This window comes from Dromaius novaehollandiae, chromosome 5, assembly GCF_036370855.1.
Source record: "Dromaius novaehollandiae isolate bDroNov1 chromosome 5, bDroNov1.hap1, whole genome shotgun sequence".
NCBI classification, from domain to species: Eukaryota; Metazoa; Chordata; class Aves; order Casuariiformes; family Dromaiidae; genus Dromaius; species Dromaius novaehollandiae.
The window spans coordinates 9,696,540-9,723,348 of record NC_088102.1 but is presented as its reverse complement, the minus strand read 5'-3'; the positions used below and the strand labels follow the sequence as shown (position 1 = coordinate 9,723,348).

The 26,809-nt window shown below is 42.4% G+C and overlaps 1 long non-coding RNA gene across 3 annotated transcripts in view; it reads right to left on the bottom strand.

Moving 5' to 3' along the window:
- Positions 1 to 3,222: 3,222 nt before the first annotated feature.
- The window catches only part of LOC112991273 (uncharacterized), a 37,161-nt gene continuing 13,574 nt past the window's right edge, over positions 3,223 to 26,809 (bottom strand). For all 3 annotated transcript variants that reach the window (XR_010389295.1, XR_010389294.1, XR_003261256.2), the window contains one exon: positions 3,223 to 9,936. This is a non-coding gene — a long non-coding RNA (uncharacterized LOC112991273). The remainder of the gene's footprint in view (positions 9,937 to 26,809) is intronic.

The following is a 26,809-nucleotide window of genomic DNA, read 5'->3' as shown; positions in this document are numbered from 1 at the left end:
GTATTAATCATCTCTCTTGCCCGACCCACCCGCCTCATTATCACCAGGCTGGTTGTGCTGGGCCAGCAGATTTTACACTCTGCCACCGACACCAACTTTGTGAAGCTGCAACCTTGTGCACGGAGCCTGCCTCTTTTTAAGGCTCAGCAGCACTCCAGCAATGCAAAGGCAGCTGAGGTAATAGGAGAGTGCAGATTTTACAGTATTGTACGCAGTTCAACAGTTAGCTGGGACATAAAGGCTCTGCTTTCATGCGGAGCCAGCGCTGGCAGAAGGCCTGTATTATGCCCTTTCATTTAAGACAAAGGCTCTCACACTGCCGTCTCCGGTGTGGAGAAATCTTTTGTACGTGCAGAGACAGTGGGAGAAGGAGCCTTCTGGTCCCTGCGCTCCTTGTGCAGGGAGATTATAAAGGAAACCTCTTCCTTCTGCACATGGGCCAGATGAAGAACTGAAGCAATAATGGCTTTTTATCACAGTAATTACAGTGCCCATTGTTTTAATGACAGTGTTGTTGGGAAACAGGAACAGACCGCAGTCCCAAGGAGTTGTTCCAGTGTACACAAATAAACGATATATTATATTGTTGTCAGATTAGGCAGAACACTCAGCCTTACTTATACTACCATTTCCCCCCCCCCCCCCCAATTCTTTGTCCACATGTGTATTAGTTTTATTTAACCAGATTATGCAAACTACACAGCCCTGGAGGAGACAAAAGGCCTTTTTCTCTGGAGAACTTCCTTCAGGACTTGCAATGACAGGCTGAGATGTGCAAGGGAGCCTGCGTACAACCACAGTGCCGCCTGCTTAATGTATTTATTTACAGGGGAATGATACTCTGCTGGTGGAGAATGTGCCAGGAATCACTGATTTCTATTATTGCTTAGAATAACATCTCCAACACATTCAGACATATATGTGTCTATCTATGTGTTTGTGTGTCTGCTCCCAGACAGAAAAGTACACAAAAGCCTCTACAGGCTGAGAGCGCCTTGTTTTAAGCAAAGTGAGTTTATAAAAGAAATAAAGAAAAAAATGGCAAAAGAGCAAAATCTAGCTTTAGGAGAACTGAAATCAGTCCTGGAAGGTGTTAATATCAGTGATTACTGCTAGAGATAGCTGGCAAGACATGGAGAGTTATGTGAGAACATATGTGAGAAAGAAATCTCCAAGAGTGAGATCTGGTGGCTGTCTTAGTCACAGGGCTGGAAACAGAAATCCAGGGAATTCTTCAGGGTGCAGCCTGTGGGATTTGGGGCACAAGGTCAAGACACATCCTACCTCTAGCACAAACTAACCAGCAGCCACGTACTCTGAGCCAACTGGACTTGCTCTTTCTTTCGTCAATAGAGAGAGATAGGCATCTGCAAAGGTCTGGGCTCCCTTGGATGGAAGGAATCACCCTCTGGCAGTGTTTCCTGCTCTGCACGGACATCAGAGAAAGCCAGCCTGACAAGCTGAGGCTAGATGTTGGCTTTTAGATAACCAAAGCTAAGTGCAGAAAGTCCCATGCAAAGGGGTTTGCATGTGAAGACATAATTTTCCCAAGCTTGTCTGCAGGCTGAGACAATGCAGATCACAGCTTTTCTAAGAGAATTTGTGGAGCAGCTTTTTGAGCCACTGATCTTGATTCATAACCACCCTTGGAAGATTAGGGGAGTCCCAGAAGCCTGGGAGATGGTATTGTGCCAGTACAGAAAGAGGCCACTGATACAACTTGCATAACTATCAGTTGGTTCATCGGAAATTGACTGCACGCAAAATCTGATATGGGAGAAAATCAGGAAATAATTAACAGATAGTAGCATAATTAATGCAATCAAGACGATTTTATGGAAAATAAATCTGGTCAGAAAGAGACTTGACGCTGTCTTTTTTAAGAGATGAACAAATTTGAGAAAGTTAACTCTGTTGACATCAGCTTCCATCTCCAGATAGTCCAGTTTCCTGCATGCAGTTCTACACCCACAATGCAAAAAGGATTTTGAAAAATTAAAGGGGGGATTCAGTAAAAAAATGACAAAGTTGGCAAGAGGAAGCTCAAGATAACAAAGTCACATTAAGAGATGGCTTGACCTCCTCCTGATGAGATCTCTACAATCAAATGCACACAGTGTACCCCAATTCCATGACTGAAGATACGCGCTGAAACTAAAGATAGAGTTAGACATATGGGGCATGCTTGTAATGTGGAGAGTAATTATGCATTAGAACAGCTTGTCCACATATGTGATAATTTCTCCACTCCATGGAAAAGCATCACAAAAATTTCAAAATCTATCAAGTCACGTGACTTCTCTCTGTGTCTGCTCGTGTTAGATAGACCCAAATAGTCCTATATTCCTTGGTAAGCTGCAGCAGCTAGTTGCACTTCTGCAGTGCAGGTAGCATTGAGTAAGCGCTCGTTTTCCAGAGGCCTCTGAGCCTGGATCACATCAGGCAGTGCCCATCTTCTGCTCAACTAGAGCAGTGCGTGAATGATATGACCCTGATTTACATACAGTGCTGCTACTGTGCTTGCACTGCTTTCTCCGCAGATCCTCCACTTCTAAACTGCACATGACCTTCCCCACAAATGCAAAGGACACCCTAGGATTTGGCTTATTAATCACAATAGCAGCAAGCCCTTGGGCAGTAATGGAGAGTAACTGATATAATTCCAAGCTCGTAATAATTCATGTCACTGGGATCAAAATGTTTGCCAATATCAAGTAAATTTAGCTCACAGTTTGTTTTCTTTTTAAAATTGCCACTCTAAAAATAATAATCACAAAGTGATTTGGGTATACTTCTCTTATGACATTTTCAGACTGAGCACAGAGCATCAGATTTCTTTTGCCATTTTCAGAGGCTAGTGACGTTGGCAATACAAAGAAAAGCAAGATAGCTTTCCCATGTAGCATTCACAGGTTTTAAAAGTACAAGTCTTTAAGTCTTTCAAGAATTTCATTTTTATTCACTCCAGACCAAACCATTCAGGAACCCCATCTGACCCCATCCAATAACAGTTTTAAAATGGTGAGGAATGGAAAGTCCTCTACAATTGGTAAGTTTTTCCTGTGCTTAGGTACTCTTACTTCTTTTTAATTTGAAATAGCTTAACATCAACTCTTAGCCACCAGATTTTGTTACTCAGGAAGCTTTGCTGCCATTAAGAAGTAAACAAGAAGTACGACTTTTTGCAAAGTTCTGTTTTAAAAATCACCAAGAGAGCCAACCTTAAATGGTACAAACCAAGTTTAATTTAGTGACAAAGAAATTAGATTAAAATCAGACTGCTGTGTTTTCAGATAAGAGTATAACTCTCAAACTAGGGGGAACCAGTGCACCCAGTTTGTCTCATTAAATCGAAAGAGCTATTGTAATGTTCCTGAGATGAAAAAAATAGACTGGACTGCTACCTTCTTCTGCCCCCAAAGCACTGGCTATCTGAGTAGAGCACAGATGCAAAAGCAAAACACATTGTTTTGTGTGACATGTGACACTTCATAATGGGAACAGCTATAGTGGGAAGCTCAAGAGACAAATCACCTCCCACCGACCCTCCAGAGCTGAAGCCACCAGCTTTCACAATGGGCCTACCCAATGGAGAGGGGCACCAGCCCACCCTGAGAGCTCTCACCATCCAGGGACCAACCAGACCAGCTCTTGGCATGGAAACCTGCTGTTCAGTGTTTTAGAAAGGGTTCAACAATATTCCTAGTTCTATCTCCATACAGCTTGCAGGCAAGTCGTAGACAACAAGGTGCCCACCTTGATTCATAAGTGGCTGGCTTCAGGGTGGAGATACAAGAGTGGTGCTTGGCTTTCCCTCAAGTGAACCATACATGCAGTCAATGAACGCTCTAATGTGGTGTTTAATAAAATACTGGGCTGGCTGCCAAGCGAGGTCCCTGGTGTTTCATCTCTGGAGCATCTGTACCAGCTCTCTCTGACACTGGGCTTTGCTTACAGCTACTGTGAGGAAAATACATTTGATTAATGGAAGAAGTGGAAGTCCAACTAGGCAAAGTATTGTGGCTCCAGCTACAGCCAAGAAACCTTGACTGCTGCCTGAAAAGGGCCAGAGTAGTAGGGAAGGAGCACAGCACACACAGCCATCACTCCCTGGATGGCAGGCAAGCCCCACACCACACAGCTTGCATCCTGCCAGCAATGGGCTAAAAAGAGAGTTGTTCGTGATGCATCTGATTTTAATTTAACACTACACTTCACCTTCATAGCAAATAATTTTGCCTACATGCTCTAATTAGTGATGGGAAGGCCTCAGCAGGTTTTGAGTCTGGCTTCAGTTTAAAAAAGGAAAAATCTGGATATTTTATCTAAACCTCACGAGGATGAAAACATAGGAAATTGGAAATCTCTTCAAAAGAACAAGGCTTCTTGTAAGATTGTTTGCTTGTTTCAGTTTCAGTCTGAGATGGAAACCAGAAATGACAGAACTTCCCTGGACATTTCTGAGCCATTATATAGAGACAGCTCTAAAAGAGAGATCTTAAAATGGAACTGAATAGAAATTTTAACTATTTCTTGTTTTCCCTGATTCTTGGCCTAGACAAAGCTCTTCTTGACCTTCTCTTATCTATTTAAGGCATTGCTGCAAAAATCATTTTCTTGACTTTGCATTTTTACCACTATGGCCACAAAGATTTCCATCAGAATGATTCTCCAAACAAAAAAAATGCTCTTTTGGCAAAAAACAAACAAACTATATGGGGAAAAGAATCAGTGTTGCAGAGAATTTCCATTCTCTGTTGGAGAGAGAAAAAAAAAAGAAAAGTGAAACTCTTGTGGCAAGTTCAATGTTATTTTCTAAGGGGGAGAAGATGAATGGCCAACAGCTTTCCAGAAAACGAAAGTATTTTCAGCCAAGTTCAGAAAAAAATGGGGAGGCTGTGCACCTGCCTCCTCACCTCTACAATGCCCAAATTTCTCTGCAAATCCTGGTTTCTGGGAAGGCAAGGTAGAGTCCTGGCTCTTGGGGAGCGTGGCCAGGCAGACAGAAGAGAGGGGGAACACCGGTACCTGCTTTTGCTTCTGGCCTTTTGCCAGCGGGGCTGGGTGGGAGAGATCGTGGCCAGGGTGTCTGCGTCCTACAGGCAGGAAGCAAAATTGGCACAACCTTCCCAGCCAGGTAACTGCCCAGACAAACAGCTTAGCTTCTGTTTTTTGCAAGGTGAGTTTTTTGGAAAGCACTTCCCACTAACAAAACAGAATTTAAAAAAAAATCCAGTTCATTTCCATGAGAAAATGCAATGGCTGCTCTCCAGCCGACTCTGCCCACCCCATTACCGTGCTCTGCACCGGCAGCTCCCTTGCTCCCACGGTGCCGTGCATGTTCTCCTCGGCCTCCTTCCTCTGAACCTGCCTCTTGCCTCCTATGTAGACTCAGGCCACTCAGGGAGAAGAAACCCTCTTTTTACTCTATTTTACACCTACTGTGGTGAAGTCCTTATTTCTGGCTGGAGCCAGTAGGTGCTGCTATGTTCAAACAATAAATAATAACAACCATTCCTAACCACAGCCATTTAAAAATAATCACGTTTTGGCTCCTGAAACACCTAGCTGTTTTTACATTTGAATGCTCTCAGTGTAGCCCATGTAGGTTTTGCAACGGTATTTGTTGTTCTGGCTGGTTAAAAACATTTCTCCTGAGCTGGGGGATGCCAATCAATGCAGCTACACTACTAAACAAATACAACTCCTTGCTCCAATCCATAATCTGAAGAGTTATTTCTGTATCCACTTACAGAGGAAAGTCATTTTAAAGAAATGCCATGGATAGCAAACACAAGAGCCTTTTCCAGTATTACAATTTTCACACACGGATGAGTTTGGGTGATTGTTCTTGGCCCGTGACACCGGAGCAAAACAGTCAGCAAGTGAATTTATGTAGAGTTTTATCCTTTATTGCATTTATACGCGGAAGGTGTATTCATCCAAACAAACACATCCTCCTTGCAGACTCTGCTCTCCAGCTCCACTTCACAGTTTATCTATATTGCTAGCCAAGGAGGAAATAGTGGGGAAGCTTCTGAGATACAAAAAATAGGTAAAATATACAGTTCATTCAAACAAGGTAGTGGGAGGTAGCTCAGCCTGGTGGCTTCTAGACCCGTGAGCCAGGCAGTCAAGGGATATTGTTTTTTCCTCCAAGGCTGCTGTCGTGCTACCTTGCGACTCCAAACAGGGGTCCTTTAAGTCTGTCACACCCCTGTTTTCCCTTTCTTGATCATTTAGAGGCACTTACAGCCCCCTGCTCTGTTTCATGTAGCCCACAGTCACCAGTGCCTTTTTCCACTCCTTCTGGGCCAACCTGTACTATACTTTGATGACAACTAGCCAAAAGTGCTTCAAAAACTGTTTAGTCACCACAAAAGGGAGAGTTCCCCCATCTCAGATGTGTGCTGTAAATACTTTGGGACAAGAACTGTGTCACCACAGGTTTGCAGAGCACATGCCGCTGGGCCTCTGTGCACTTGGGGCATGGTCCATGCCGGGCGTCCACCCAGCCCAGCCCAGCGGCTCCCTCTCAGGAAGGCACTTTTCTGGAAGGACCTCAGAAAATAGCCACTTATTTGTGCTTTCTGCCTCAGAAAGAAAGGAAAGCCAGGGTCTCAAATTTCACCACAAGCTTTGTGTTATTAAATGCTTTAACCACACTACTCCAGTTGCTATGTGGTTGATTTTGTTTTCCTCCCAGGGAAGAGAGACCAAAAGTGCTTAAAAAATGACAGCTGCTTCGCTTTCCCTTTGAAACAGTGTCATTTCATCAAGTGACTGGTCCAAGCTGGAGCTGAGAGAAAGGTTCAGAAATTGTGTTGTCAGTCAGACTCAGATCGCCCACTGGCTCCCAAGCCATTAAAAAGTGAGTCACTCTCTCTCTAGGATAGAATATTTATATTATTCAGTAAAATTGAAGAAAAGGAGACGTTGGGTTGATTCCCAAGGTGTCTCTTCCTGTCAGTCCCTGAAGAAGCCTTTCTTCCCTCTGCTGACTATCCCAAGGGGCTCTGGGCAACTACACCTGTAATTCAGGTGCCTATATTTAGCTGTTGGGATGGATTGCCCTTGGAAAAGACTAACTCCATGCCCCATGGCTAAGGAATATACTTAGGATGGGCAAGTCTCAAATTCTGCTCCCTGCTCAAAATCCCATAGTGCCTGGGCCACCAGGTTTTGACTTATTTTCGAGTATGAATTTGCACTGATCACATATTTTGAAAACCTCAATGTCTTTCACAAGCCAAAGTGATTTCCTGATCCAGATTAGCTTTTTAACCTGTGTGATTGCAGGAGAACCCCTGAATACAGTTGCCAAGGATCATCTCAAGACTCAGGGAACAGAAGTGGCAAATGACCCTATTAATTTAGTTTTTCATGACTTCCAAGACAGTCACAGGATTTTCTGAAACCCATCTCAGGACTTTGGGGCACTGGAACACTGCTCTGTAACACCCACATAGGCGACAGGAAAGATGATGCCTCCAGACTTTCCTTCAGTATTTATTAGATGCAACTCCATTGCTTACTGAGTTGTACCTGTATCATTATCCCAGGGCTTCTGCCTGCTTTTGCTTACTCACCAACAAAGGTACCCCACACCTAAGTCACTAGTGAATTCACAGTGTTAACAGTCATTAATGTGATGAATGGTGCTAGTCTAAATAGAAAACTTAAAAAAAAACCCAAAAAACAACAAAAAAATCCAGGCAGGTCTAACATAAGTGGAAGTATTGCACTCTCCTTCACCTTTCAGAAGAGACCACCTGACTGGCGAGGTGACAGAGTCCAGTGAGTCCTGGCTGCTCTTCTGCAGCCACCAGGAAGGGGGCCAGTTGTGCACAGCTGTCTGAGGAGTCCCACTGAGACCAGGAACTGATTCCACAGAAAAACTACGCCATCACTTTAATTAAGCTGCTCCATGCCAGCAGCAACAAGTTCTACTAACAAGAGCAGATGTATACAGCAAACAGTGGCATGCTTTTAGTTTAATCTACTTAAGCCTAGATATATACTAATTCCTAAGTAAATACCTTAGTGGCCGGTAAAACGAGAAACAGATGATAAAGGAAGAAGTTTGCTTGTGACCCTTGAGACACAGGTATAATGTCTGCTTGGCATCATTAATCCTATGGTTGGAGGAGTACAGCCTCAGCATGTTTAATGTGAGAGAGCTTCTCACAACAAAGTTTCCTCTCTACAGTGCCCTCTGCAAACAGTAATTTCCACATTTCTCTCTCTTCCCTCTAATTAGGTTCCCTTTGGCTTGACACACTCTGAAAGCATTGCCAGCTGAAGAGATTTATCCATCTCCTCTCTTGAATAAAAACATGAGCTAATTGAGTAGAAGGTATTTAAGCACAGTGAACTGTATAAGGTATCACATGCCTCAGGATAACTGATTCTTAAAGAACAGCACCTTAAATAAATCCTTTTGAAATGCTCTCTCAGGCTGATGGGTAAATAATTGATTGCTCCCCAGCGTGTCAATAAAAATCAATCCTCTGACATGAGGTTAAATGAATGGGAATTTTGTCACCAATTTCAGTGGGGCTAGCATTTCACTGTACATCACACATGGCTAGAAATGATCTAAGCTGAACTCTTTAATCTGGGGGGAGAAAGGCCCCATCTCAGTCTGACAAACTTTTGATGTCAGTATTTAACTGAAAAAGGAGTTATGTGAAAAACTGAATCACTTTGATTTCTTCCTTCTCTTGCAGCCAATAAGAAGCAGCTCTTCATACTTATTGAACTGATCAAAACACTCACTACAAATAATGCATGCTATGAATTTAGCTCTTTCTAGGGCTAGTGAATCATTGGCTAATTGATCCTGATTCCTGGAAATGTCATTCTTAAGCAGGCTATGATTAGTGACTGGTATCACGTATTTTCCCCTCAGCTGGCTGGTTGCAAGCTGTATCCTTAGGTATTCAGTATACAGATTTTGTAATTAGTGGCTTCAGTCACTAGGCTCATCTTCCCTGATTGGATGATGGACACTTTAAAACAAGGCCTTACCAAATGATAAATGAAAACTTCACCACACAGCTAAATCCTGTGAGACATTGAGGGCACACAAATATCACGCTATACAGCCAAAGCTGTTTGCACATAGAAGAATAACCAGTTTCCATCCCCAACATTATCAAACTGAGAAAAGGGCTTTCAATCAAAAACAAAAAAAATCATTTTGGCATTTGAATGTTTTTCTCGTGATTCACCCCATACAGAAATGTCACCATGCAATTGCACTCTGTCTAGGGAATTCTCACGGGGTCCAGCCAGACCCAAAAATCTCATCAGGACTTGAGGCACAGGCTGTCTTCTCTTCATCTATACAGAATCACTCATTTAAAGGTCCTTTACACCATCTAAAAACCAAAAGGAACTTGACATTATCACAAGCAGTTAATGTCATATTAAGAAGAAAAAATAAAGGAGTCAAAGTCTGTCTGTAGCTAATTTCATTAAGCCATTTCCTATCTACTGGACAGACGCACAAGGTGACTAAGACACAAACAAGCCTGGCTGTCTGCTTATTGGTATATTTGCATAACAGCTGCAATACGATGAGTTAAGACTGGCCATTTATTGGTTCACCAAAAGTTTGTGACAAGCCAGGGCTTATTCTGTGACTGTTCCACTCTCTTGCAGACAGCACTGTTCTAACTTGCCATGGAGACCTGTTTCTTCTTACTAATGCTAAACAGTGATTTTTATGAAGCTGCTGACAGAAACAAAACAGTTTTTTTCCCTTTACCATTTTGGTGAACTTGAGATTTTCTTCCCAGATTTCAGAAACACTGATGTAGTCGCAGTGTAATGGCAAGTTGAAAATCCTGAATCATTCCAAGTGAGAGTTATCTTCTATATGCCCCCCAAGTCCAGGCTCAGGAAGGAATTAAACATGACAAACAGGAATTCCTGGAGAAAAAGAATAAATATTTAAAACAGTCTTTGAAAGTTATGCACACAGAACTGATTAGCAAATAACAGTATTTGTGCTTGCTCTCTTTGCAGACCACTAAAAATTCTACACTCACCACTCTGGCACATTAACAAGTAATATGATTTGCACTGCTTTCTGGGCCTGTTCAACAGAACTGAAAAAAAGGAACAACAGGAAGGCAGAAAAAACAACTGAAAGCAAAACCAATCATCTTTCCTAGGATAATTTCCACAAAAATACTTCCTCCCCTCTGAATATTAAGGTAAACTACCTTGTTAATCCTAATGCAGCCAATGACTGTTTTTTCCCTCCTATTCAAAATGGAGTTTTTATTTTTTTTAATATCGGTTATTAGGAACAAAAGAGTCACCAAAGCTACTTTCAGATCCACTCTTGTTCCTTTTCACCGCTGCTTGCTGGCCAGCTGTGCTGTTCTATAGACAAACCCCATTCAAATTGCCCATGAAAGTCACCGTCCTTAAGCAGACTCCCCCTGACATAACACAACAAAATTACCACCACATAAAGACAGGTGCATATACTTTGTCTTCCATATAAATCTAGCCTGTAGGATGACTCACATAAATAAAGTGAATGATTTTGTACTTGTAAGGACTTGATAAGGGTCAGCAATTTGCTGAACACTAGCAGAATTTCTCAGTGCAGAACGGGTAAACTAGGAGGGCTTAATGCAAAGTGTTAGATTACCCAGGCGTGATGGCTTAATACAAGTGGGAGGAAGGCATAATACAGGGAATCATTACTCAGACACGTGCATTTATGAAATCATTACTGGGCTAAAGTAGTTCATTTGTCTGCCTTTTTTACTATAGATCTTTAGTTTGAGGAAGACCAACAGTGCATCCACTAGTAGGAGCTCCGGGATGAATCCTGAGCATCTAATACTGGGGATTTTCAATAAATGCTCAGTACCCTCAGCTCCTTTCTTCTGAGAAGGTGCCTGGCTCGTTTCTGTTGGTCGCAAGGTAGAAGAGATCTGCTCATGGTACCTTATCTCCTGTTGGCTCACTGGGAGAGCTCTCAGGAAACATTAATTCCTGACTGAATGAGAAATGCTGCAAATCCTCAAATTTTCACACCTTTCTGTTGTGCTAACTTTTATTTGAACAAATTTTTCTGGGATTATTGAGGCCTTGTCAATACTTCTTTTGTTACCCAGGGACTAGGCCTTCTCAGGGCTGACATCTGTCCCTGACTCACATTCTCTTTCCATGACTGGAAGAGCACAGATGAAAGGGTTAAAAGGTTTTGTTTTCCTTCCAGTTCAACAAACCTGTGAGTCTCATTTTCAGCTTTCTTCTTCCTTCTGTAAAAGATGTGTACGCAGGACCTCACCAACCATTTGCATCTGGTGTTAAGAGAGAGGCAGGAGTGGACCCCTTTTTCTGTATGAACACTGTTCTTGACCCTTAGCTTCACTTCCTGACTCTTCAGGGACAACTCTCCTCCAAAGCACTGCAAAACTTGGAGCAGTACCAAGTAGCTGCAAGGAAAAAACAATCCTCCAACTAATTCTCACACTCTCCACCCTCCCTCACCTTCAGCATGAGCCATCATCGTGAGGACATGAAGAGGAAAAGCCAAGCCCAGGCTGAACGAAAACAATCCTTGGCAATATAAACCATTTTGGAACAATTTTGGAAAATACTTCCAACAGAAACATAAATCTTTCTCCTCTGTTTTGTCTACCACTAGGGCCTTCATTGGAGCTTTGGATTTGAACCGTCTCTCCTGGAGAATTTAGGCTGTTCTTCCCAGGTGACCTGATTTCAAGCTAATCTCTAGCCTGCCAACTGTTTCAGCTGAGGTAAGTTTAGAAATGAATTTGCTGCTAGCAGAGATAAAAGACCCCTGGAAAGGCTCTGTCCAAGTCAGCGGAACGGCTGTGTTTGAGCAAGATCAGGGTCAAGCACTAAGTAATTCTGCATAAGTCATATGAAGCACCAGATCACCACCAGAGAGAGAATTTTCTGCTTATGCCTGACCTCTGATAGGTTTAATTTCATCCCTACCTTTTCAATAATGCAGTTTTCCAAAAACCATTAGACCCAAGATGACAAGTCAGAGATCACAAACTAGCTATTATAGTGAAAGCACTGGGGCTGATTACAGGAACTTAGAGCAGCCATGATATTCTTTTGAAAGCTTTAATGAATTTTCTTCAAACTTGTTGTTTGTTTTCCATGTTTTACCAACATTTGCCAAAATAGCAAATCTTTTTCAAACAGATCTTAAACAAATATTTCAGGACACTTTGCAAAGCATCAAAATTCAGATTCGTAACTGGGATTACTCAGAATAGAAACTCCAACTTCAGAAGTTACACTCATCTAACCAGGGAACAGATTCTACCAGGGAACTGACACACCTAATAAAAATAGCTCAAGTTGCAAACTTTGAATATGAAATGCTCCCAGGAAATCACTCTTCAAGAAGCTGCCAATGAAGAATGATTTCCAGAAGTGATTCAGCAAACAGCTCAAGAAAATTACAATCTCTTCACGGACAATTCACAAATGGAAGATGTGGTATGTTGAATGATATTCATTACAAACAATTCTTCCACCTATATTTATCCCTATGAAAACATTCAGTACTCTCAGGTGGACCCTCTAACATTTACCTGCACAGTGACTGGAGGCTAGGCAATTTTTGCAGAATTTTTGCACAAAGTAATAAGAAATTATGCTAAATTTCTAATGCAAGAAATGGTGAAAGATTAAGGCTGTTTTTTCTTTTAACATTGTGTAGCAATTACTGCAAAAGTGCAGTAATGGGAACTTAGATAATATAATGTCATCCTGAAGAACTGTATTTTTTAAGCAGTAGTTTTTTGGAGGGAAGGGATTCTTTGCCTCTTTATGAGAACGTCAACATAGGCTGGACCACGGGGCATTTTCTGCGTGTCTTCACCCATTGATATACATCTTTAACACAGTTTCTACCAGAGGATCATACTAAGTTTATACAGCATGTCCTGTACAACAAAGTAGGCAGAAATCGCGTTTCACAGAAGTACCCTCAATTCCCAGTGGCTGGATTCACTTACAAAATAATTAGTTGGGCCATGAGATCAATATGGGATTCCTGCACAGCCTCCTGCTTGTGTGTCCGGTGCTGGCCTCACAAATTGCTAATGGGACACCGGAGGGGAAGGAGAATCAGGGAAATACGAGAGCTGCTGTTAACTTAGGTAACACAGCATCGTTCCCTGCTGCATGCTCCTGTCAGGCCAAAGCAGCCACTTTTGCAAAAGAAAATAAAAGATTAGTTGAAAGAATTATTATTACTACTGCCACCATTTTCTGGCTATCTTGTGATAATTTGGCTTGTTTATTGTTTCCCTCTTATGGGAATGTTAGTACTGAGGGATGTTATTCTGGCAGCATATTTATATCAAACATTATCTGCCATTCTCCTGCCTTGTCTGGTTATTCCCTTCCTGCTAAATCCCCTTGGGATGCAAACAGGTGTTTCAGGATTGCTGCAGCAAGGCCAGCCTGGGCTTCAGCGTTCAGATCTGTTTGCTGTCTGAGTCACAGCTCGGTCTGTCTTGGGCACGATAGGGCTGCTGAGGCCTCTCCCTGGTCCTGCCACAACCTGCTTCCGTGGCACATGCAGTACGTGAGCTTCCACGCCGCAGACAAGCGCGCTGTCCCCCGGTGACGTTTGCCAGGTGCTGGTGACAGCCGTGCTGCTCAGTGCTTGCTGCTCCCCCTTCTTGCTTTCCAGGGGCACTGGTGTCATTACCAATTCCAGCTCATGGGTTCATAAATTCTCCCCTCCCAGTTTACAACCTCTGAGATGGCCTAAGCATCCCTGTATGCACTGGAGAGAGGTTGGCAACTTCACGGAGTGATTCATCACAGCAGGAGGAAGTGATCAAGACAAAAAGTCTTATATTGAAGGAGGAACTAGAATACATTTGTTGATGCTACAAAATCAAGAGATGTTTGGCCGATATAGCAAATTCTCAGTCAGGTTTAACAGGGACCGGAGTATGCACATGCAGTCAAAATAGAGATACCACTACGGTTGCCCTAGTAGCTCAGATGTCCCAGATGCAGAGCCTCTTTAGCACAAAGTCTACAAGTAACAGAAAGCCAACTATACTCTTTTCTTTTTTTTTTTTTCATTTTTTTTTTCTACATAGGAGGATTAAAATACAGATGGAGTGCCATTAAAATATTTTGGGGTATCTTATATAACTTTGTAAATCATCCTAGACTCACCTTGCAGGCTGACACAGTGCACAGACGTAGAGCACTTTCCAAGGACTGGAAAAGGAGCAAGACTGAAATAGTGAGAAAGAGCCAATATCACCCAAAAACATGTTTCAAAAGAGGAGGCAGAGGGCAGATTACGGACGGGTTAGGCTGTTTGGGTGCCTATTCTAATACATTGCACAGCCGCTAAACACAGTGAGGAGCTGACAGCCACCAACAGTTGTCATTGCAGCAAATAACTGAAACCACCACAAGACTGCACATTTGGAGGGCTACTCTGGAGCCCAGCAGAGCCCAGCACCCTTTCCGAATCACAACAGTGCTCCTTGGAAGGGACTGCAGAGGTCTCTAGCACAACCTCCCACTTGAACCAAGACAAGCATTACATTACATCAGCCAGAAGACTGGCAGGAAAAGGGTAACTGTCAGAAGGAAGACCTCAGAAGTAAATAGTAGGAAAGAAGGAGCATCTAGGATCAAGGAAAAGAAATGTATTACACAGACGTAAAGGCTGTCCTCCATAGAAGGGTCTCATATCTGCTTCTAGACTGTACAAGAACTGAGGCATTGCCTCCCATCATGGCCAAAACCATCTGATGTTTCCATGAGTTTTCTCTACCACTGTGTATCAATCTGCTGTCTCGTGTCTTAAATTTTAGGTTTACATTCCTTGGGCTCCATTTTAGTATATCTCCTAAAACAATGAGAAACCACTCTTGAACCCATGTTATCTGAAGCAATGGCGAAACAAGTGAGGACAGTCACACCGATCTGGAAGTAAATGAACCGATACTTCCTCATTGCTCTCTCTCTACAGGCGTGAGCCTCCCTTTCCCAGGAACATTTGAAATTTGGCAGCTCAGTTTTGCTTTGCTTGTTATTGGGACTGATTGCCCTGGCAGGGATCCTGAACCAGCACACCACATGCAGTGGGACATTCTCTGCATCTCGTTCAGAGCCTTAGGGAGCCAGCTTTCCACAAAAGAAATTGGGTCTGGAAATTCCTTACCCTCCAGTAGAGCAAATGCATGAATATTTCTGTTCCTGACCTGATTTTCCATAAGTTCCAGGGGGTATTTCAGTTCTTTATTTCTTTTGATTAGTGGAGGAGAGAATGCTTTGCTTTGCTGTTTCTTTTCCAAGTTCACTGGCTAGGTGGTTCTGAATGTCCTGGGTGTTTCCCAGGCCCCTCCCCAGTAACCCTTTCAGGAAGTTTCCCAGTTATGATTTTGATCCATTTTAAAGAACTAGTTACTCCCAGCTGGTTTCTCTATGACTCCCTTCTGAGGTCAGCCCACCAGAATTGAGAGGAGGTGGAAATCACTTTATTCAGCTCTCAGATGCTATTCCAAGAAAAAAAGGAAGCTCATCAGTCACAGACAGTGATGTTCTGTGCTCATCCACTGGATCCATTCAATCCACAGCATTTCCCTGACTTATTTAAAGACCTCACCTTTCCTTTCCTTAGGAGTTGTCCCAAAAATCACCAGGGAGAGGGCAAGCATGCAAGAGGGATAAACTTCATCCTCTGTGGCTGTTTCTCATGTGTCTGTTAGTGAGATGCCTCCAATGCCTGCTCACATAGTTCTGCAAGCAGGCTGGGATGAAGCATCCATTTCCATCCTCAGAGACAAATTTCCTGCCCTTCATAACCCTCGTGACATCATGGCAAGGCCTGTAGCAGACTGGGAGCATCTCCAGCATGTGTTTCCCTGCTCCACTCTAATGGACGAAACAAGCTCCAAGTTCATCTCTGGCTGTACTCCAGAGTTCACCTGCAGCTCTTCCCTGAGTGAGAGTTCAGTTTGGATGCTAGGTGAACATTGGCCCAGACCCACATGCAAACTGATATAGACTCATATCCAGGATGTCTTCTGACCGCAGCCTACCTGAAGACAGGTACCCACCCAGGACAATGGTAGATGATAAGCCACCTTCTGTGTCTACACTGTCTCTCCCCCAGGTTAGGATTAAGCTCATTGCTTCTCGTACAGACAAATCTCACTCTGATTGTGCAATGACTTCGAAAGACAAAGTGAGGAATGTTTCAGGGGGTTTTGCTTCTTTTGCAACTGGCAGCTGACATTCAAATTCCCTCCATGAAGCAAAGCTGTAGTCATTATCCTCAGACCTATTTCCCATGTAAATGCAGGCTGAGTAATAATTATGTAGCAGGATGGGTTTTCTCAGTCATTTGCCTGTCCATAAGAAGCATGACTACACTTGGTCAGCATGCATCACATGCATGTCATTCACAAATTTTTCAAGAAAGAAGGAAAGAGTTACTTTTCAAGTTACATCACCCCTGATTGATTGTTAAAAACATCTACTTCAGTGCATTTAATTCTGAAAAAAGAAATTCTTGAGTTGATGGGTCAGTCTATCCTAGCACTGCAACCTTGTGTATCAGTGAAGTGATATGTGGTATCAGTCTCCCCAGGCTCTTCTCTCTCTTTCTTCTCCCCTTAATGAATAACCTGCTCCTAGCAATCAATCTGAAAATACCAGTCAGTGTGAGGGAGTACACTGTCAATCCAACAAAGAAATAGAAGCTCCTCTGTCAGATCTGTGTGTATCAAAAAATCTATGATTATAAGAAGCTGCTTCTTACAATCTGACCCTAAATACCACATTCTTCAGGTCACAAACAAACAAGAATGAAAATTGTCCATTGCACGCTTGAAAAAGTGATATATTTGCAGTGGTTTCCACCTTACTGTGAAATCCATACCTACAGATTAAAATATTAAGTGATAGTTGGTGATTTATCAATAAAAACTGATTTAACTGTTGCCCTTTACTCTTCCATTACAGGGCACACACACGCACACTGAGGTGTAAACCATCTGACCTCTTATTCATGGGATAATAGCTCTTCTGGGAGAGTGAAATCCCTTGGAAGGGACCTCTGACAGTCATCCGGTCCATCATCCTGCTCTGAGACAGAATCAGCTCAACCTACACCATTCCTGCAGATCACTCTTAAGGACTCCCAATGGCAGACTCCCCTGCCTCCCCAAGCAATTTTGATTTTATTGAGAACTTTCTGAGCCAAAGCATTAGCTGCTTGTTTCTACTAAAGAGCTACTCTACACCAACTGAGGCAGCCTTTTGTATGTCCTCTGCCAGCTGGCATATTTCCCAGTGGGTTATGCAGGTATCTCTGTAGCTGGTATCTCAGAAATTCTCGCTAAGTGACTAACTTAGTAAGGGTTTGATTTAAAAACTATTTATGAAGAAAAGAGCTGTTTAGACCGGTACAGAGCTATCCATCTCCTGTTCAGGAGGGTGTTTAGATATTACCCTTGAAATGCAACTTGCCTGTTTGCTTGCTGTTAGACGAACACTAAAGTACTTTGCTGAATTGAGCCTAAATATCCATGTTTCTCTTCCTTAACCAGCTGAAGCCACATTAGTTAAAGGATTTGGACAGCACAGGAAACCTTAAATAGACTGGCAGTAATGGTAGAGTTAATCCCTGTGCTTGATTTCTGTGCCAGGTGAGTAATGGGGCATTCTTGGCATCACACTGAGGAGTCCAAGATAGAGATCGCATTCCCAAACAGTATCCAAAAGGTACTGCCCCTCCCAGGACTGCTATTTTTGGAAGTAATTCTGAGAGGAAGTTAGTGGGATGTCTAATTTCCTACATCTCTATGAGGGTAAGTGCAAATACAGCATTATCACAAAAGGGTCCAATGTCATCTTTGCAGCAATTCAAAAAGATGGGGCTTTCACATCAGCAATTTGGCTGCTTCTTCCAGGTTAGAGTCAGACCATACGTTAACCCTCCTTTTGTTTCCACTTCCTGGTCACTATTTTACAAGGAGGGACATCACCAAATGCAATGCAGAGTTTTATATAAAAGAATCATGGTAGGCTTCATCTCCAATACCACAAAGCCAGAAAACTTCACCACAGAGTCAGAAAACTTCCCAGAATGGCATGCAATGCTCTCCTTTGACTCTGACAAAGGTGAAGGGTGAGAGACCGTGGGAGCTGCAGCCACTTTGCAGTGGTAAAAATTATGCCCAACTTCTTTTTATTAGACATCACACAATGATTTCAAGTTCTTGGGAAGCTGGTCATGCAGCCTGGGTTAGCACAAACTTGATTGTTCTGGTTCCACGAGTATATGTAATACATCTTCACAGAAGAGTAACAGATAGGAAATGCAATTGTAACAGTGCCACCCAATTGAACTTTACTTTTTGCAGGAGAAATTAATTCTCTGACTGCTATCTGGCTAAGCAGGAACCTGAAAGCAGTCAGGTCTTCTTAGGGCCTTCATGCCAGCTCCAAGGAGCTGGTGTTCAGAAAGCTGAAATCTGCAAATGCAAATGGGATTAATTCCATAAAAGTTGCAGACCATTTGCTGTTCTATGCAGTGTTCCAGACAGCTAAATTTGTCTCAATAATTAATGCATTTACACCAGCAAGCAGCCTTCCTTATGATCTATCCTTGACAATTGTCACTAGCCGTTTCCCATATCCTTAAATAACCAAATATAAATAAACCAGTGTGTTCAGAGACAATGCTGTTGTGGTCCAGACCACACTGTAATTAATGAATGATGTTTTCAATGAATTACTTCTCTCATCCAATATTGATTTAGGATGATTGCTGACCAGGGGATGTCTTTAAGCATTTAACTTCTTGCAGAGAACAGCTTTTGCTTTTAGTTTTGTGCGCAGATACTGTATGGGCCTACGATGTGGGAAACCCAAGGTCGTCACTTGTTATGCCTGAGACAAAGCACGATTTTTTTACCGTAAGGTATATATATGCCACACTACTGTTCATATCTACCATATGTTCCATATGTTCCCAGACACTGCCTACCTATAACAGAGCTGGTAAATTAGCCTGAACAGGATGGCTACTACAGAGCTGAATTATCATAGGTACCTCTATTCTGCACTCCCTGCGAAGGATCAGATACCTAGGGTCTCTTTGTCCCAACAGCTACCGTAAGCACCAAAGCCATGCCTTCTCTTTTCACCATGCTCTGGCCTTTCCAGTCAATGCCTGCCAAAACCAGTCCATCACAGTAAAACATCTCAGCTTGATGCAGCACAAATCATGGTGGAAATAGTTTACCGAAAAGCCTTCCAGTCAGCTGGGGCTTGAGCAGTGGTTTGGCTGGATCTCCCCCACCTCTCGCAATTGGGAGCAAAGCAATTACACTCAAAATAGCTCAAAAGGAGAGCTACTGAAAGCGAAGATCTGCTTTTCACCAAGATGTAGTTACTGGCTGAAAATTCCTTAGATAAGACTGGAGTGGTTGCCAATAGTGACTGCTCTAATTAAAGGCAAAGCAATTTTCATTACTGTCGCTTTGCTTCACACAACAGCAACTTCCTGAAGCAGTCACCTTTTTAGCCTGTGCCCACTACTGTATAAGAGGCCTCTACTCTGAAAATGATGTCTGCTTGGGTAATGCAAACAAATATTTTTGCTGTAATTTTAGAGGACATCTGTAATTCTGTAAGTGACTGTGAAATGAACATTCACATTTGGTGTGCACTGGGTCTCCTCTCTTTCCGTGTAACGTTCTCCCACCTGTGGTGAAACGAGATTTCATTTGCCAACTCTGAAACTCCAGGCTGGCTCAAAATCAAATCATCTCTTTTTTCAGCATGTACATCACGACCTCTTGTCGCGACCCAGGTGGGATGGATAATTTGTAGTGAAACGCCATTTGTGCATTGCCTGTACATTTTGGGGTAAAGCTTCTGGAACTAGGACTTAATAATTACACAAAAGCTGGAACACAATTTCACTCCCATCTTCCACTGCTTTGTCACTTCTGCAGTGCAAAAGGATTAAAGGAAAGAAAGGTTTTTGTCTCTGAAGAAGGTGGAAATGACTGATTCCCCACAGAGAACAAATCTAGGGGAAAAAAAATGACTAGACTACTGCTGTTCTCAATACAGCAGATTCAAAACAGAAAACTGGCTGTATATGTGCTTGGAGGAGAAGAGGCTCAGTGTGTGGGTGCCGGGGAATGCAGGATCTCACTTCCAGAGCAAAATCAGCTTATGTTCGAAGCATGGCGTGACCACATCCCTCACTGAGGGCTAGTTCCTTTGCTTGCCGTGGAGAAATTACCATGACTCTAAAGCTGAAATGATGGCTTGTGCAGCAAAATGCTGTTTTTAAACAGGGAATGTACTAGTCAGCATTTGCTGGCTCAAGAACAAGCAGAAGCCCTTAGCCCCGTGTCACAGAGCACTGAACTTGCGCCGGGAGATACTGACCACCTTCAGTACACCCCGGTTCACAGCATTCATTTAGGATGCTCATGGATGGCCTTAAAATGATCTAATCTGCACAGCTGCCATGAGGGCGGTTCTGCCTTCCCCTCCAACTCCAGCTGCACATTCCTGCCTCCTCCCTTGCACTCAGCAGATGGTGAGCTGGCTCACGGACCTGAGCCATCTGAAACCAAACACATTATTGTTGTGGTAGGGCTAGCTAGTTAGGTGGTGTGAACACATGGCTGAAGGGCGGATGAGTGTGAAGGGATGGGGTGGGATTAGCCTTTCAGCAGCTGTGCAAACTTAGGTTGACTTTAACCAGACAGGAAAGATTTCACCCATGCTAGATGTCCAGGCACTATGTGTAGCCTACAGGTAGTGTACTCAACGCCCCAGGAGATTACAGGCTTCCCAGGTAAGTCCAGCCAATTTCACAAGAAGGAGCTGTGCTCCGGAAGCATTGACTTCTCCAGCATTCAGGCTGGGCAGGACTCCTGCTCACAGGGCCCAATTTGGCCCTGTTCGTCAAATACACATTGAGTCACAAGCTACTAGAAACAATAACATGAGAAATATGGCTGATACTCCAGCAGTCAGAAAATGCAAGAGGTAAGAATTCAACTGTTAAATTAGCTTAGCTGAATTGTCTACAGAAATTATTTTCCACACTTGCCATTTCGACTAATCTTTGTAGCAGCACCATAATGATTGGCCCATCAAATATGATCGAGAAGAGCAGCTAGGTCAGTACAGCAATGCAGGAGATGTTTTCTATCACTCCTTTTCTTTTTTATTCTGAGCGAATTCAAGCATGCTCGTGTAGCAGTCACAAGGGCTTGTGCTTCTTGCTTCATCATGGGAAGACTATTCCCATAATCAGCTTGGAGAAAGGCTGATGCTACCGCTCTCATTGAGAGATCACAAGCTCACATGCTCTGATCAAATTCAGGCTACATCTGTGCAACTGCACATTTACCAACCAGACCCTGCAGTTTCCTTTGGAGATCTTAGACCAAGATAGATGAAGGTTTGAGTCCTCATCAAACCAAAGGGTTAAATGTATCCATATGAAACAGCCCACCTCCCTTAAGGGCACAGATTATGGTGCCTTATCTCTCAGATCCACTCAGTGATTATACCATCCTTTATAGGCAGTAAAGTTATCAGCTGTGATATAAAACCTCAAAGCAAGACATTTTGCATTTTTGCTCCCATTTGTTATTTAAGACACTGGACTCCTCATGCTACATCAACCATACATAACAAATCACTTTAAGGATGTTTTAATATCTGTTCCACAAATCTGCATAGGCGTCCTCTCTGACACTATATTAAAGCCAATAAACACATGCCTATAACCAAGAATTGCTGTAACAGCATTTGGCTTTTTGACTGGGGTATCAATTCTCTCTTTGTGTGCAAGAAAAGGGGGTATTTATTTAGTTGCGTTTCCTTCTCCTGAGCTCCACAGCTCGTGCTGTTCCCAGTCATGCTCCACAGAGTCCGGAGGATGTCGACTTTGCTGCTAATAGTTCAAGAGCTGAACCTTGTCGGGATCAGCCAAGGATTTCATCAGCACAAGGTCAGCGCGGATACCTCCCTTCCTGTGGGAAATTCTGCTGTGAAACAACTCCCTGGCCTGTTGCTTTATTACACAGAAAGTGCTTTCGTTAAACCGTGGATGCCATTTCAAGTCCGAGCAGGGCTATCAGAGATCAAATCACAGCCATTTGAGCATAACACAGCGAGCAATACACACCACTGAACCACCAGAAGTGCAAAGCCGTGCCGAGGCACACACTTGCTGGGCTGAGAGCTGCAATATGCCTCAGCATCAGTTTTATGTGCAAGGATCTGAGACCAGATGGGCAAAACTAGTGAAGGAGAAGAATCATTCCTGGCAGTCCTCTTCAGGAGGTGCCTGCGTACAGAAATCGGTACACGTGCACAAATGGGTCTGTCCGCACAGTCACACTGAACAGGCAGGCATGCACTTTGAAGATATAACTTTCACCCAGACAGCATCCTGTGCAATTACTCTGACCCCTTTTTCCATGCTACTCTGTGGTTTCTTTGGATGTTATTAGTGTTCGGCCTTGCAAAAACACAGAAAGCCCTTTCAGCAGAGAAGCCGGAGCAGTATGTGTTTTACCACACGTTATTTACTCTGGGGTTCCTGCCTCCCCCAAAATCCCACCTGTCATAAGCCAGACAGAGCTAGGCAGGATCTCAAAAGGAACATAGTTTTTTCAGGTCTCTGAGGTGTTATGTTAAACCAAATTAAAAAACTGCCTACGAAAAATGACACTTTCTGACCTGACCGAGCTGTTTCCTAAGCTTAATTTTTGTTTTATTTATACTGACTTCCACCAACGGTAACACTATGTGGAGCACATGATGGGATCCTCCTTCTGAGTTTAATAACAGTCAAGTTGTAGCAGCCATAAGCCCAGAATCGGGACCTAGCACATGTTCTGCATGGCGTCTGTTCAGCTTACGGTCCCTAGTAAATGTTTACTCCACCTAGCTCTGCTATGAGAGAGGAAGCACCATTCTGCTTCAACTCATGTCTCATCAATAGTATTTTCACAATGGCAGATTTCTTAATTAATAGCAGGAGAAAGAAAGAACACAGATCAGTTTTCTGAGCCCAGATTTATCTGTGAGGCTGGTATTTCAGGGATTAGGAAAAAAGCTTCATTCAGTGGCCAGTAAGATCTGCTTAAGATATTTTTCAGCAGCAAACAGGACAGCCAAGAACACTGTTTTCACAGAATCACTTCAGAGAACAGAACCAACCTTTAAATAAATGCTCATATTATTTAAAAAGTTTTATGTCATTAGACTCAGAATATATTCCTTCCTAAGAAAAACACAAGGAACAAAAATAAAAGATAATGAAGGAGGAATTAGGAAAATGAAGCAGAGTGAAAGATGCTAAAACAGTTACAAGTTGCAGATGCCTGTATTAGGAGATTTTTTCACAAGTCTAAAAGGTGGATTCCAGAAAGATGTGCAGGATGAGACAAACGTTAACAAGGATGAATAGGACAAGGAATTCACAAGGAAGGGATTTCTAGAAGATGGAGTTATCTTGGCTTCTATCTGTCCCCTGTAGATAGGAGTTAATGTACAGGCAATTGCCTGGCTTAGGCAATCTGAGTCTGTCAAACTACTTGCCACTGAATAGTGCTGGAGGTCACATCCTAATCTCGGATTTATCTAAAAGAGAAGCTTTCATTTATACTTTTGCTCAAATCACGTATTAGCAATACAGATTAGATCCAAGTTGCTACTTCTAGCAGCTCACTAGTTTTTTACATACGATATTTTACAAACCTATTTAAAATTTTAAAATATTTTAATTTAATATTTAAATATTTAAAATACTAAAATATTTAAAAATATTTTGAAATCGGTCTTTTTACTAATGCTTGGAGAAAAAAATATTTCTGTTTTTCCTACACTGCTCATACACTGCACTAAAATTAATGAATGGTTTAGAAATGTCAACCCGTATATCCTAGAGGATGATAAAATGGAGATAATATTTAGCTAATGATGACCCCGTAATAGTTCCTAACTAATGAAAGGGTAAAATCTTTGTCACATATGCATTAAAAATAATAGCTGCATTACATATATGCCACTGGTAATAGACTTGCTTTTCAGGGAGTTTCTTTTTCAAAGCCCCTTCGAAGTAGATCCTAAATGCCCTGGTTTTCATGAGTCACACAGGAAAAAATCCATCTCTCAAATGCATCACTGGTCTCTCTCTTTTGACTTTGTGATGTCCTGGACTTGTCAGCATTGCTGGATTTTCTGAATTTTCCCAGATCTGATAGGCCAGCTCCTCTCCAAGCAGCTCCTGGAGTTGCTGTTTAGAGGGACCTGTCCCAAAATATATTGTGCATGCACGCACTCTGAGCCAACACATTAGGCAAGGACCCTGAGAGGAAGTCCGGTCACTCCGGAATGAATGACCTTCAGGCACTCATGACGATAAATTGCCTGACTTACCCTTATCTTTCTCTGCCTACATCTTGCAGGGAGTTTGCAGTAAAGGCAGCTCACACATGCATCAGTATGTACGTGGGGTGGACACAGGACAGAAGTGTGCAAACAGGAGAACTCCAACATGACCAAAAAAATTTGCAATCTACCGAGCAAGCCAATGAATTTTACATGAAGCACCTTGATACATTTTGAGCTGCACTAATAGGTTTGTGATTATGGGCATATTTGGATTCTCTTTTTCTAATCTTAAATCCACATGTCCTTATTAATATGCTGGAGTATCTCAGGTACACTGACTTGTGTGTATTACAGATTGAAAATACTGCAGCCCAGATTCATACCGTCTAAATTCCACTTAAGTTTCTTTGCTTAAAGTTTTCTATTGCTGATTTGAAGCCTTCAGTTGTGTCTAGCTTCTATGAAACACAAGCCACACGAAGACTGAAATATGAATCTAACTTCAATCCTCACCTGGAAGATCACTTCATAATTAAGGTACCCCTAAAAAGAACTGGAGAAGACAGACAAGGACAGACTTCGGACAACACGAGGCCAACAGAGAACTCAAAAACTTCACCTGTAATTTTCTTCTGTGAAAAGACTGACTTTTGGATTGAGAACAAGCATAGGAATCACCATCCCAAAGGGCCTATGCAAAATGTGTGATCAATCAAAAAAGGAGGGAAGGAGAGAGGATTACAATGGGCGATGGAACGCTATAACAGCAATTGCTGTTATTTCCACTATAATACTCTGGAAGGTAGCTATAAAACACACTTGCCTCTCTTAAAGCAAGATGCAATTTGTACCTAGCATAGTTGTCAGACCAGCCTGAGGTATCTGCAAATTATTGACTCTTTGACTGTTGCAGTGATTCACTGTGGCATAGCATTTGCCATCTTTATCATATTGTCTCACACATCTGTATTTCTCCTTTAAAATAGAGTTATTAGAGCTATCAAATCAAAGGCACTAAATTGAGTCCAAATTTAAAGCCTAACTTCTACTCTAATACACTCCTGCAGTCCCTTGATAAATAGGTAGACAGACAGACAGATGTCAAGAGACAATGAGTAAATGCACAGTTGAACCTAATAGAAAAGCCTGGAAATCTCCCTCTGTATGTACCCATACATACATACACATACACATTCAGAATGTGTATGTCCATATGTACATGAGTATATGCATGAAAACACACCCATTCTAAAATCAGATGCAGTTTAGTATTAATTGCATCAAATTCTATCAAATGCTTCTTCTCAAAACTGTATTAAATAAGACATGCTGGGCTGTAAAGATAGCAAAACACTATTTTAGATTCTCTTGATACTTCTTATGTTACTGAAATGCCTAACTTACGCGGAAAATCAGATGGGGCTGGAAATTTGCCCAAAACAGTTGCCAGCTTTGTATATCTCTAAAACTTGGAATCCTCTAAATATAGGCCTTTTATTCTGGAAGAAGCAAGCGCTGAGGATGCTATTCTGCTACTCAGAGCAGTGGTTTCATTTTCCCTTCCGAGACCCACTGTTCAAACCGAGTGAGAAACAAAGGAGCTGCTGTTCTCCCTATTCAAATTAATTTATTTAATAAACAACTCAATAATTTCTTCTTTGTTACAGGGATTTTTTTAGGGTCTTTATTTTGGAAATATAGTTTCTCCAGAGGAATTGCCAGGGGCCCATCTAGTCCAGTATCCTGTCTCTGACAGTAGCTAATGCCACAGAGAGTTATGGAATAACCTATTTATAAGGGAAGTTTCTTAGCCCTGAGGAGTTTGAGGTTGTCTGTGCCTGGAAGCCTGTGAGTTTATGATGCTTATTTTTATCTGTTCATATATAACCACAGATGCTCTCACTGGCCCTATCCAGTTCTAATCCTTCCTGCCAGACTCTCTGACTCGGTGATGCCTGATGGCAGCAATTTCCCACAGGTTACTTGTGCACTGCATCGCCAAGGGTCTGAACAGAGACGCTTGCCATGTATTGCCTTTCAGTGTTGCTGGATGTTCTTGTCTGCCAAGAAGCAGGAGTAGCAAAGCCCAATTTACATTCTCTGTGCCATTTGATAAAGGGGAGGAGGGATTTTTTTTTGCTGTATTTACTTTTTTTTTTTTTAACTTTTATCAGGCTGCCTCCCATTTCTGTCTTCCCACACTTCTACCAATTCTCAGTTTCTTTTCAAAGGCAACTTGCTGTGTCTCAGCATTTCTGTTATCCACTCTCTCGTTCTTCTTTTCCTCCAGTATCTTTTTAGAAATGTAGGTCTGGTAAGAGGTTATTCAAAATCCATCAAGCTCCATCTTAAAACTAGTTTGCAG